This window comes from Equus przewalskii, chromosome 25, assembly GCF_037783145.1.
Source record: "Equus przewalskii isolate Varuska chromosome 25, EquPr2, whole genome shotgun sequence".
In the NCBI taxonomy this organism is placed as follows: Eukaryota; Metazoa; Chordata; class Mammalia; order Perissodactyla; family Equidae; genus Equus; species Equus przewalskii.
The window spans coordinates 1,975,391-1,986,754 of NC_091855.1; the positions used below are offsets into that span (position 1 = coordinate 1,975,391).

General features: G+C 44.1%; 1 long non-coding RNA gene across 2 annotated transcripts; it reads right to left on the reverse strand.

The window, feature by feature from the left end:
• Positions 1-331: 331 nt before the first annotated feature.
• Positions 332-8,841, reverse strand: LOC139079283 (uncharacterized). 2 transcript variants are annotated; one of them, XR_011532756.1, is made up of 4 exons: positions 8,507-8,833; positions 4,878-5,036; positions 3,915-3,988; positions 332-1,441 (listed from the first exon to the last, which is right to left on the reverse strand). It is a non-coding gene; the product is annotated as an uncharacterized lncRNA (long non-coding RNA). The 2 variants fall into 2 exon arrangements; XR_011532755.1 differs by having other exon boundaries at positions 627-1,441; positions 8,040-8,841.
• Between the last annotated feature and the right edge of the window lie 2,523 nt (positions 8,842-11,364).

The following is an 11,364-nucleotide window of genomic DNA, read 5'->3' on the forward strand; positions in this document are numbered from 1 at the left end:
CCAGGATTCGAACCAACAAAACACTGGGCCGCCTGCAGTGGAGTGCGCAAACTTAACCTCTCGGCCACGGGGCCAGCCCCGCTATTAATTTCCCTTTTTTTTTATTTTTTTTTTAAGATTTATTTTTTCCTTTTTCTCCCCAAAGCCCCCCAGTACATAGTTGTATATTCTTCGTTGTGGGTCCTTCTAGTTGTGGCATGTGGGACGCTGCCTCAGCGTGGTTTGATGAGCAGTGTCATGTCCGCGCCCAGGATTCGAACCAACGAAACACTGGGCCGCCTGCAGCGGAGCGCGCGAACTTAACTGCTCGGCCACGGGGCCAGCCCCTCCCTTTTTTTTTTTTTTTTTTTTTAAGATTTTACTTTTACTTTTTCTTCCCAAAGCCCCCCAGTACATAGTTGTATATTTTTAGCTACAGGTCCTTCCAGTTGTGGCATGTGGAATGCCGCCTCAGCATGGCCTGACGAGCAGTGCCATGTCCACGCCCAGCCTCCGAACCAGCGAAACCCTGGCCCGCTGAAGCAGAGCGTGCGAACTTAACCACTCGGCCACAGGGCAGCCCCCTTAATTTCTGATTATGTGAGGAAAACAACTGTCTATTTGTTTAAGCCAGGATACATCGGATGTTCCGTTACTTTCAGCCAAATTTATTCCTGATTCATACAGGGGGCAATGGTGACCCATGGGATGTGAGGCCAAAAAATGAGTGGGATTCATATTTTGAAGGGTCAAGAGTCCGTTTAGAGACCGGCAGTGCCTACGTAGCAGGCAGTGAGGGTCGGTGAGTAGTAACAGTACCGAAGCTGGGCCTCAGGGAGATTTGGCAGCAAGAAAAGAGAGAGCGCTTGGGGTCAAAGGAACCATTCAAGAAACCATTCTAATAGTTGCTGTACAAAGTGGGATCTCCCCATCCTAATCTCTACCACAAATTTAACAAATATATTTGTATAATTTGATATACACTATGGACACTTTCTCGAATTATGTAAGGTATGCTTATATAAAACTGTGCTGTATTATTAATTTGCAACATACACCCTAAAGAAAATTTCATTTTGCTCTGTGGAGGCAGCTTCAAAACTAGTCCCCTAAACCTCCTTTGCAACCAGACTATGACCCCCCGCCCCCACCCACTTCGTTCCTGTTTAAAAATTGAAGAGCCACCCCTCTAACATAGGAAAGTAGCAATAAACAATGAAGGGAGTTAAGGGGTGTGAGAAGCATTTTACAGGAAGACTTAAGAAGTCTTTCGAACCAAGGAGCAGGACGAATGAGGGGTGACTCCAAGATAAAGCCTATGTTGTTAGAAGTTTCAGGAGAGAAGTATGCAGAAGCAGCAGGTTTGAGGGCAGAGTGGTGGCAGATGGTGTGTTCCTCAGGCTGTTGACTGTCAGGGATGAACATTTTATGAAGATTCCACATCAGATGAGACCACTCCAGTCTGCAAGTAAAAGAGGGACTCTGATTGGAACATGGTGCCCATGAGGGTCTTCCTAGGTCAACTCTACTCCATCACACTCCCCACCTATGATGGCTAATTTTGTGTCAACTTGACTGGACCACGAGGTGCCCAGACATTTGGTCAAACATTACTGTGGGTTTGTATGTGAGGATGTTTCCAGATGAAATTAACAGTTGAATTGATAGACTGAGTAAAGCAGATTGCCCTCCCTGGTGTGGGTGGGTCCCATTCAATCAGCTGAAGGCTTGAATACAACAAAAATGCTGACTCTCCCAGGAGTAAGAGGGAACTCCTGCTGCTTGAATGCCTTTGAGTTGGGACATCAGTTTTTCTCCTGCCTTTGGCCTTGATCTGAAATATTGGCTCTTCCTGGGTCTCAAGCCTGCTAACGTTCAGACTGAACTATGCTGTAGGTTCTGCTGGGGCTCCAGCTGGCCAGCCGCAGATCTTTTGACTTGTAGCTTCCATAATTGTGTGAGCTGTAATTCCTTATAATAAATTCCTTTTTACATTGAGTTCTGTTTCTCTGGAGAACTCTAACTAAAACACCACCCCATCTCTACTTGCTCCTTATCCAATCCCCCTCTTTGTCCAGCTGGCCCCCAGTTGGGTTCCTCTATCTCTAGCTTTGACATCTCTGTCTACTGATTCTCTGCTCCATGACTTGTGACACCCTACTTGCATAGCCCACTGGAACTGCCTCTCAGTCAATCTCTCCCTTCCACCCTGACCTCCTAGCATGTAGCCTGGTTGGAGAGTTATAAACATCAGCAAGACACTCTTGAGAATCTCAGAATGCATCCATTTTACAAACATTTATTGTGTCTACTACTTCCTAAGCTTTGTGTCAATGAATACAAATACATTATGGTTAATCCCAGCCCTCCTGACATTTGATAAAAGGGAGAGATAGACAAACTAACAATGGCAGAGGCATGCTGGGGAAATGTCGGCACAGTGGGGGTTGGAGGGATGTCTGGGAAGGCTTCACAGTGGAGAGGACCAGTATGAGCACAAGTGAGCAAGAGTGTCCCAGACAGGGGAGAAAACATGTGACAAATGTGTCTCCATGCCTAGTGCATTCTGCCATCATGCTGCTGTGGCTGTAGTCAGGGAGGGGTGTGTGTAATTAAGTGGATGAATGAAGTCCAAAATGTAATCTACAATTTACTTGCACAATTTACTTAACCTCTCTGAGTCTCCTTTGCTTCTCTGTAAAATGTGGATTATGTCCTGGGATTGTTACAAGGATTAAATGAGATCCTGAATGTAAAGTGATGAACACAATGCCAGGCACAGTGAGTGCTCAATAGCTCTGGTTATCTAGTAGGTCACAGGCCAGGATTAGATCGGCATTTTACAAAGACTGCACTTGTGTGCACGAGGGGATCAAGACAGCAAGTCCATATGGGAGCCAATTGCAATAGTCTAGGCCAGAGACAGTGAAGCCCACAGTGGACACAGGTGGTAGGCTGGAGGAAGATGGGCCCATAAATCTTTGGTCAGTCTTAACCATTTCTTAAGAGGAAAAAGCTCTCATATTCAGCTGGTGTAGTAAATTGTAAATTCAATGCTATGAAAGAACAGCAGCAAATAGCGGGCTGGAAATATGCTCAGATGGAGTATGGAATCAGCCCTGACGATATTGACATCTCCCTAATTTTGGAGGGTGGACAAGCCTCACTGAAGGCACAACGTCTAGACTTTTCCATGGGATTCTATCACGCTGTGGCAAGTTTTAAGGAGGCTGAGCATTTAATCATGCATAACAAGTATTTATTATTTACTATGTGCAAAGCATTTTTAAAAGTGTTATAATCTTTAGTATAAGATCCAAGTTAGTTCAAAAAGATTGTGCTTATGCTAAAGAAGTCTGGAAAAAAAGAAAAAGGGCATATAATTGTTTTATCTGAACACATAAAAGCAACTGAATTTACAAACAACTCTGTAAATTAAACTGCTGGTTCTTTAAAAATGGTTTGGTGCCCAAAACAAAAGAAAAACTCAAATTTTTATCAAAGAATTTGTAAAGGAACCCAAACTATCCAACATGGTTCTGTGGTTCCCTGCTGAGATGTTTTGGCAGGAGAAATAAAGACAAACTCTAGAGCTGTCTGTTTACTTCAGGGTGGTTTGGTCTCACCAACACATACAAATTCACATATTCACCAGGGCTTCCCGAAGTCCACTTAATCTGATGTTGAGTGGTGCATTAAAGAAAATCACCGTATAAGCCATGACTACCTTTTATTCACAAACTATCAAGTGTCACATAACTTATCATTAACTTTTACAATTACCCTGAAATATTGGCATTATTATCCCCATCTAGCAGAAGGAAAGCCTAAGTGCTCAGAGATTAGTGTTGAGTGGCAAAACTGGCATTAATGCTCAAGTTTGTTGGCTCCTCAACTGAAGGTCTTTCCATTTCACTGGGAGCTTCTTAACCTACCTGTTGGCTCATCTGATTCTTCAAATAGACGTAGAGTTTGGTCTGCCTTCTGGATTTCTTTCTTAACGGTTTCCCTTCAGGATTATAAAAATAATAAACACTCATTGCAGAGAATTTGGAGAAAATAGGAACATATAAAGAAACATGTCTATAATTTTGACCATTATTTCTAGGTTAGATTGCCAAGCTGAAACTTCACTGCCCTTGTTTAAAAAGCAATGCCTTTTCTTATGCGTTGATTTAAAAGGGAATGGGATGATGTGGTTTTTGCCAATTTTTAGGTATATAGAATGAATAAACAAGTGCTGTGGTGAGGAGAGGGTTTCCTTTTTTCTAAGGGAGAGTGAGAAATGAACAAGGCGGAACCAGACTCTCACACACGGCAAGAAGGATGCTCTTCTGCGGTCTTCGGAGCACAAGGCTCACACATTTCGGGGACCCTTGTGTGTTCCATTCAAGTTTCCACAAGCAAATCTCAATCCACTGCCACCGCTTTCTACCGGTGGTTAGGGAGAGTGTGTGTATTAGTTATATGCCAAAGATGCAACAATTTTCATCTTGTTTCAGTGTAAAAGAGGGGGGAGAAAGCCAGGCAGGATATGAAAAGCACATGAAGAGTGGTTGCCAAGAATGCCCAGTGCCCTTGTCTACCCCTGTGCTGATCAGGTGTATTTAATTCTGAGATCAACCGTCAGCGTGGTAGACAGCTACCCCCCCTCCTCCATCAAGGATCTCATAACATCTACCTTCACGCTGAGCCTCGGAGGCAGCTCTGCCCTGTGCTAACCTTCTACATCAAGTGTTGCAAACTTCTGCATATTTTGCCTGTCTTAATAGTACTTTTAAATGTTTGCATTTTAAATGTTTAAATGTTTTAAAACTGAGAAATTTCACACAAAAATCTTAATTTTTCACTTCACTTGTCAAATCGGAAGACTGGCAATGCTGGGGCTGAATTCTTACTTGGAAGTAACCAGATGGGGTGGCGGCCTCTTGGAGATGTGGTGGCCACGGCTCCTCTGCTCCCTATGACACTGAGGCCACAGGTCAGCCTGTGTTTCTCCATGCTTTAGCAGTGCTGTGTTTCTTACAGTAGAGACGCATTCCTCTGTGCTTACATCTCTATTTAAGGTGAGAGAATGAAAACAAAACATAACAGAGTCAATAGTGCCTTCCTAGAAAAATCCATCCCGCGTCATGCCTCAGGTGTCTGCATGGTTCTTTGTATGCTTCCGTGTTTGCTGCTTTCAGCAGCCTCATCCCTTTCACAGATTTGAGCTGCAAGGCGAGTCCTGGGTTCTAATTTCCTCTCTGCCCGAAGGCACTGTGACCTTGAGCACATCACTCTGCAGTCAACCTTAGTCCCCTCCTCTGTAAAGTGAGGCCGTTGCTCTCAACCCTTCAGCTCTGACATTCTGTGACCTCGTGAGCTTTGTTGGTCCAGGTAAGACAGATGGGTCTCCTTTTCCCTCTGACCTCTTTTTCCTGAAAGCATCCCAGGGTTAGGCAGGCAACTCAGTTCCCAGCAGGTGATGCCAACTGAAGAAGGAGAAAGAGCAGAAAAAAGGATGGGAAATGAGAAGAGGAAAAAAGCAACCAAGGAGAAACAGCCCAGAGATGAGCAGAGGGAGGGGAAGGAGAAAGAGGATCAAAAACTTTTCATTTAAAACACTCAAGAATGAAATAACATGATTGGAAACTTTTTATACTTTAAAGAAAACTACGTTAAATTTTAAAAAAACAATAAATACTGGGGCCGGCCCCGTGGCGCAGCGGTTAAGTTCTCAAGTTCCACTTCTCGGCGCCCCAGGGTTCACCGGTTCCGATCTGGGTGCGGACATGGCACCGCATGGCAAAAGCCATGCTGTAGCAGGCGTCCCACATGTAACGTAGAGGAAGATGGGCACGCATGTTAGCTCAGGGCCAGTCTTCCTTAGCAAAAAGAGGAGCATTGGCCGTAGTTAGCTCAGGGCTGATCTTCCTCAAAAAAAAAAAAAAAAAAAACCAATAAATACTACTTATAGAAAATTGGAAAATTCTGAAAACTAAAAAAATAAAGAACAATCAACTACAATTGTACCTCTTAAGGTCAAGGACTGCTGAACTCTAGGAAATGGTCTTCCTACATTTTTTTTGCATTCTTTTTGTAGTTGCTATTATATAAAAATCTCATTTAATTTGAAAACAAAAACACTGTAAAGTAAAATATTTAGAATTGTCTTATCAAAGTTAAAACTAGATCTACTGGTATACTTTTGTTTGATTTGTTTATTTTTTAGGCAACACTTTCAGCAAAATACAAAACTAAAGAAAGTTGAATAAAATCTTTCATTTTCCATTAGCTTTTCAATTTACCAGTGTAGTGTCAGGGTTTTGACATCATTGCTCTGACATATGGGCTTTATTATAAAATGTTTAAAATAAGACGAATTTGTGGAGTCTTAATAAAGGGATAACTTCCTGCATTCTGACTTTCGGGTCTTAAGAGCATTTTCCTACAATCTTTTCTCTCCTTTTTTTTTCTTTGAGTATTTTCCTACTGTCTCTCTTCTTTCTTTTTTAAGTGGGCTTTCCTCTGGCAGGGGTTGGGGTGTCATTTCAGAGGCCAAGCATTCCTTATGTCTATTACTTCATTTCAATTATAACATCATAAACTATTGGTGATAAAACCTCCTTAAAACTGATGATTCTACCAGTTTTTGTGACATAGCCTAGAGACTGTCACGAGTCAGGTATCGATTCACAAAGGAAAGGTAAGAAGATGTGATTTAAAGTGTTTGTAAAAGTGAAAGAATAACCTCCTTGCTGAGAGAAGCTGGGAGAGCCTGTCTCCGGCGGTACTTTTGCGAGTAAGTGCCCTCCGAGAACGCAGGCCCTGAGCCCAGCTGGAGAGGAGAGGCTGCCCCTGCGGATACAGGGGCCCTTGTTTGCAGGTCAGTTTACCTGATCTGCAGCTCTCCAATCTTATCAGAATTGAACTACCTGGCTTATTTGATTTCTGCTTTGTTGTTACCCAAGCTGGCCTTTCTTTTTTCTTTTCTTTTTTCTTTTTTAACTGAGAATGTCTAAAGCCTGGGGCAAACTTCTGGGTGTTCTCAAGACTTAAGGCCACTGCTTAACAAGTTAAAGATCTCCCAGGCTGCAGTGTAAGGATGATAAGGTAACCACTCAGCCATTGGAGATGCTCCCTTGTCCTTTCCCAAAACAAGGCCCGAGAAGACAGAATGCATCGAACAACTTAGGGAAACCCCCGCTGTGGAGAGCCAGAGGTGAGGGTTAAATTTTTAAGGTTGGAGAAAGTTCTCATTGCAATAATTTATCTTGGAGAACAAGAGTTTATTTTTCATTTCTCAAGAGCTTAACATTTCCTCGTAGGAAAAATGCTTTAAGGGATATGCTATACCCAGGAAGACACTTCCTAACAGCATGTTTTTGTGGATCAGTTCAAGCTAAAACCTCTTCTCAGCGATAAAAACCATTGCCAGCGTGAGGGGAATCCCTTCGGAGCTGGCTGTCCGCAGAGTGGAGGAAAGCTGCCCCTGAGAGGTGTTTCAGAATCAAAGTGAAGGGGTCTCCACAATATGCACTCTGTGCCCTGCGGAACAGGATCTGCACTTCAGTGCAAGATGCTTGGGGCTTAGCATTTGGAACTCAGAGCAGAGAGCACTAGAGAAGACGGGATTCAATTGCGTGGTACTGAGCGTCATTTTTACATTTGGTTTTAGTTAAACTTATTAGAAAAGGAAGAAAAAGAGGGGGCCAGCACAGTGGTGTAGTGGTTAAATTCTCACACTCCGCTTCAGTGGTCTGGGGTTTGCAGGTTCAGACCCCCCGCGCGGACCTACGTGCTGCTCATCAAGCCACACTGTGGAGGCAACCCTATAGAAAATGGAGGGGGACAGGCACAGATGTTAGCTCAGGGCCACTCTTCCTCAAGCGAAAAGAGGAAGATTGGCCACAGCTGTTAGTTCAGGCCCAATCTTCTTCACTAAAAAAAAAAAAGAAAAGAAAGAAAAAGAGGACGGAGAGGAGGAGAAGTTGAAGAAGGAATACCCTTTTTAGAAAACATGGTCAGAAAGTAGGATACACTTAAAATATTTGTATCCTAGTGAAATAAAAATTTACCTCTTAAAGTCCTAATTCCGCTCCCCTCCCAAAGTCTCAAATTATAAGCAGGTTCACTCAGGTTCAGATGATGGAGTTTTGGTAGACTTATTCTCTAAGTAAAAGATGGTTACTTTAGCCAGAATTCTCTCTCTTTCAGAATTAGGCGTGCTGAACCCTTTTTGATTTTGTAGTGTTCAAATTTTAAATGAAAAACTTTTTTCTAGTGAAACTCACTATACGTCATTGAAATATTGGTGAGAGGCAAAATGCTCTCTGCAAAAACATTTGAAAATGAAACACTCCCAGCGCATAATCCTTCCTCTGCACAGCAAGATTTTCAAATAAGTGAAAAAAAGAAAAACACGCGTGAGATCTTGCCCAGGAGAGGAAGGTCTGTGCCCAGGAGTCTCCTGGCCCCAGCGCTGACATTTGACACCCCTCTGCACCCCGCACGCAGCTGGGGCCGGACTCTGCACGTCTCCCACCGTGTTCTTGGCCTCTCACGCATCCCTCTGGCCCAGCGCCCCGGTGCCTTACGGGCCTCCCCCACTGCAGAGGCTGCAGCAGGGCCGAGGCTGAGATGGCGTCCTTGCCACTGTCCCATCGGTGTTCAAGAGCAGTGATCAGAAGACAGTTCATCGATGACTTCCAGAGAGGCCGCTGGCTGAGTCGGTGGAGATTTTCTATACATGTGTAACCAGCTTCTTTGAATTTGTAAATAGCCGTAATTAATTAAATCCTGGCCTCGGTGCTTGGGGAGAGTTCTTTGCGTGAGGGAACAGCACTAAAGCTGTTGTTGTGGCTTCTGTGGTGCTGTCGCCATGGAAGCATTCGGGTGTGGTGAGAGATTAGGCTGCGCGAAGCCCTCGTACATTGCCAGAGAGAATTATCCTTTGATGTACACTGGGGTCTAAATTGTTTTCTTTCCTTTGATACATTTAAAATTAAGATTCCGTGTTAATCTCCAATTAATTCCAAGATCAAGCTTCTATTTTAGCTCCTGGAATGAGAGACGTTGGAATGCTTTTGGGGAAGGGAAGCCAGAATAAAATATTTCCCAATTACATTAAATACCTTGTGGGTATGGTCATTAGGCATTGCCATATTAAGTGTGGGATTTTAAATCAGAATGTCATGATTTTAAATTAGAAGTCATTTTAAGTCAAAAACGGAGCACTTAGGACAATGGTGTTCCACATTTAAATGGTTCTACAAAAGAAAGGAAGGCTAGAAACTGCTATCAAAAAGGCAAGTTCAAAGTAAGAAAATAGAGAATCATGAGTTGTGAAATATAAAAGGATTAAATACTAAGACTGGAAACTCAGTAGAGAAGAGGTAAAATGCCCACCAGCTGGGAACTGTGGGGATGGGAGAAAGAGAGAAGGAAACCTGCGGTTGACCAGAGCTCTTTCTAAACCGCAATCTGCCCAGAAAACCAAGCTCCACTCATGTGGGGTTCCTTACAGGCCTTGACAGAGGGTCAAAGGACAGCCGACCTGGACGGGGTCTCGGCAAAAGTGTAAGGCTGGTTGGGACTTAATGAGTCACCTTGTTAAACCTCCCAGCAATCTCATTCCAGGTGCTTGCATCTGAGCCCAGAAGGAAGGCAATTCTTCCTAGTGAGGAAACAAACCCCTCCTGGTGACTTTGTAGCTATCTCTGGGGATAGATCTTGGAGTAAAGCATAGTAGTGACTACCAAATGATGCCTGTGATTCGGCAAGCATTTGTCACCAATTTGTGGGATAGTCATGATCTAAAATACTCTGACCCTTCATCTTCATAAACACAGGAACACTTGTCAGACCATGAGTCTGAGATGTTGTTTAGGGGGAAAAAGTTGTCACCGTTCCTACAGAGCCCAACCTTGTAATATAGCCCTTCTACTCTATCTCAAGAAAAGAGTGAACTTGCATTTTTTTGTCATAGTTTTCTGTTTACTGTCATTTCTCCTGCAAGTTGGGTGAAAGCAGATGATTTCCTGTTTCTCTCTCCCACCCCTAATTAGGGGCCTGAACCCCATGTGATAGCATCTTGAAGGGTGCTTTACCAGTTCCAGTGGGTGGGGCCAGCGGAGTAGGGTGGGGGCACTTGTCTGCATCAGTTCTGAGGGCACCCACACCTGTTTTACTGGTTGCTAAACACTTTTAATATCACCTGACACAAAGACTCCATTTTATGAGACTCCCCATCACCCAGGGAAGACAGCTGTGGTTCAGTGGGACACCTTGGGTTTGGTATCATCAAAAGACTAGGGGTCAAGTGCCAGCTCTGCTGAGATAAAGCAAGACACTAGGTGTGGCCACCTAGAGCAAGAGAGGAGTGTCTGCTCCTTTCAGGTGTAACTGTGTATGGTGGTCCGCCCTTAAACTCAGCCCTTCCTGTGATGTGAACACGGGAAAGGAAGCACACTGGAGCATCCAGGTAAGAGGACAGCCAGACTGCAACTCAACTTTTGTGTTTGCGTTCCCAAAGCCACTGAGGTCTCATTGGTCTCACTGGTTCAATGCTAAAATGTACGGTAGACCTATCAGGCCTTAAAAAGTGGCCATAAGTTTTCAGAAAATCATTACTCAAAGTGTTATTCCGTCTTACTGATTTGTCCGCCAAATGCAAATTCTTCGACTCCGCCCAGACCTGCTGAGTCAGAATTTCTAAAGGTGCAAGTCCCAGGAGTTTTCATTTCAAACGCTCCACGGGAGATTTTGACAAATGCATGAAAAAGTGAGAACCGCTGGTTTAGGGACCAAACCCTGAAACCACTCGGCACTGTGATGTTCCGTAAAGAACAGAGGCAGTTCCTGGATACCCACGCCAATGGTTGCTGCTCAGTTGCTCTGTCAATGCAGCTTCTGAAATGACTACTGGAAAAGTGTGCATGTGCATGTGTTTGAGAGAGTTGTGTGTGTCTGTTTGAGAGCATGTGTGTGAGTGTTTGAGAGAGTGTGTGTGCAAGCACACGTATGTGTTTACACTGCAGGACAAACATGCCTCTGGGGTTGGTCCCTCTGGATTCATGGCAATACGATTAATTGCTTCTGGTTACCAGGGCCTGGCTCAGGCTTGCAAAGACGCTCCTGTCCCATACGACCCCTATGCATTTCATGAACTGCTCACCGGAAGTTCCCCGTAGTCTGCTGAAAAGTTTCCTTGAGCTCATGCTAACTAGCACAGGGAAGGCTGCACCAACTGTAGCTTTATCAGAAGCTTCTCAGGGATCTCCGAGCTTGGTACAGACTAATACTGGGGGCTGGAATTCCTACAAGGTAGCCAGCTGCCCAGTCCATATTTTGTAAAGGATTATTTGCCCCCCACTGCTCCGTGCTTTTGTTACCTTTCAACCA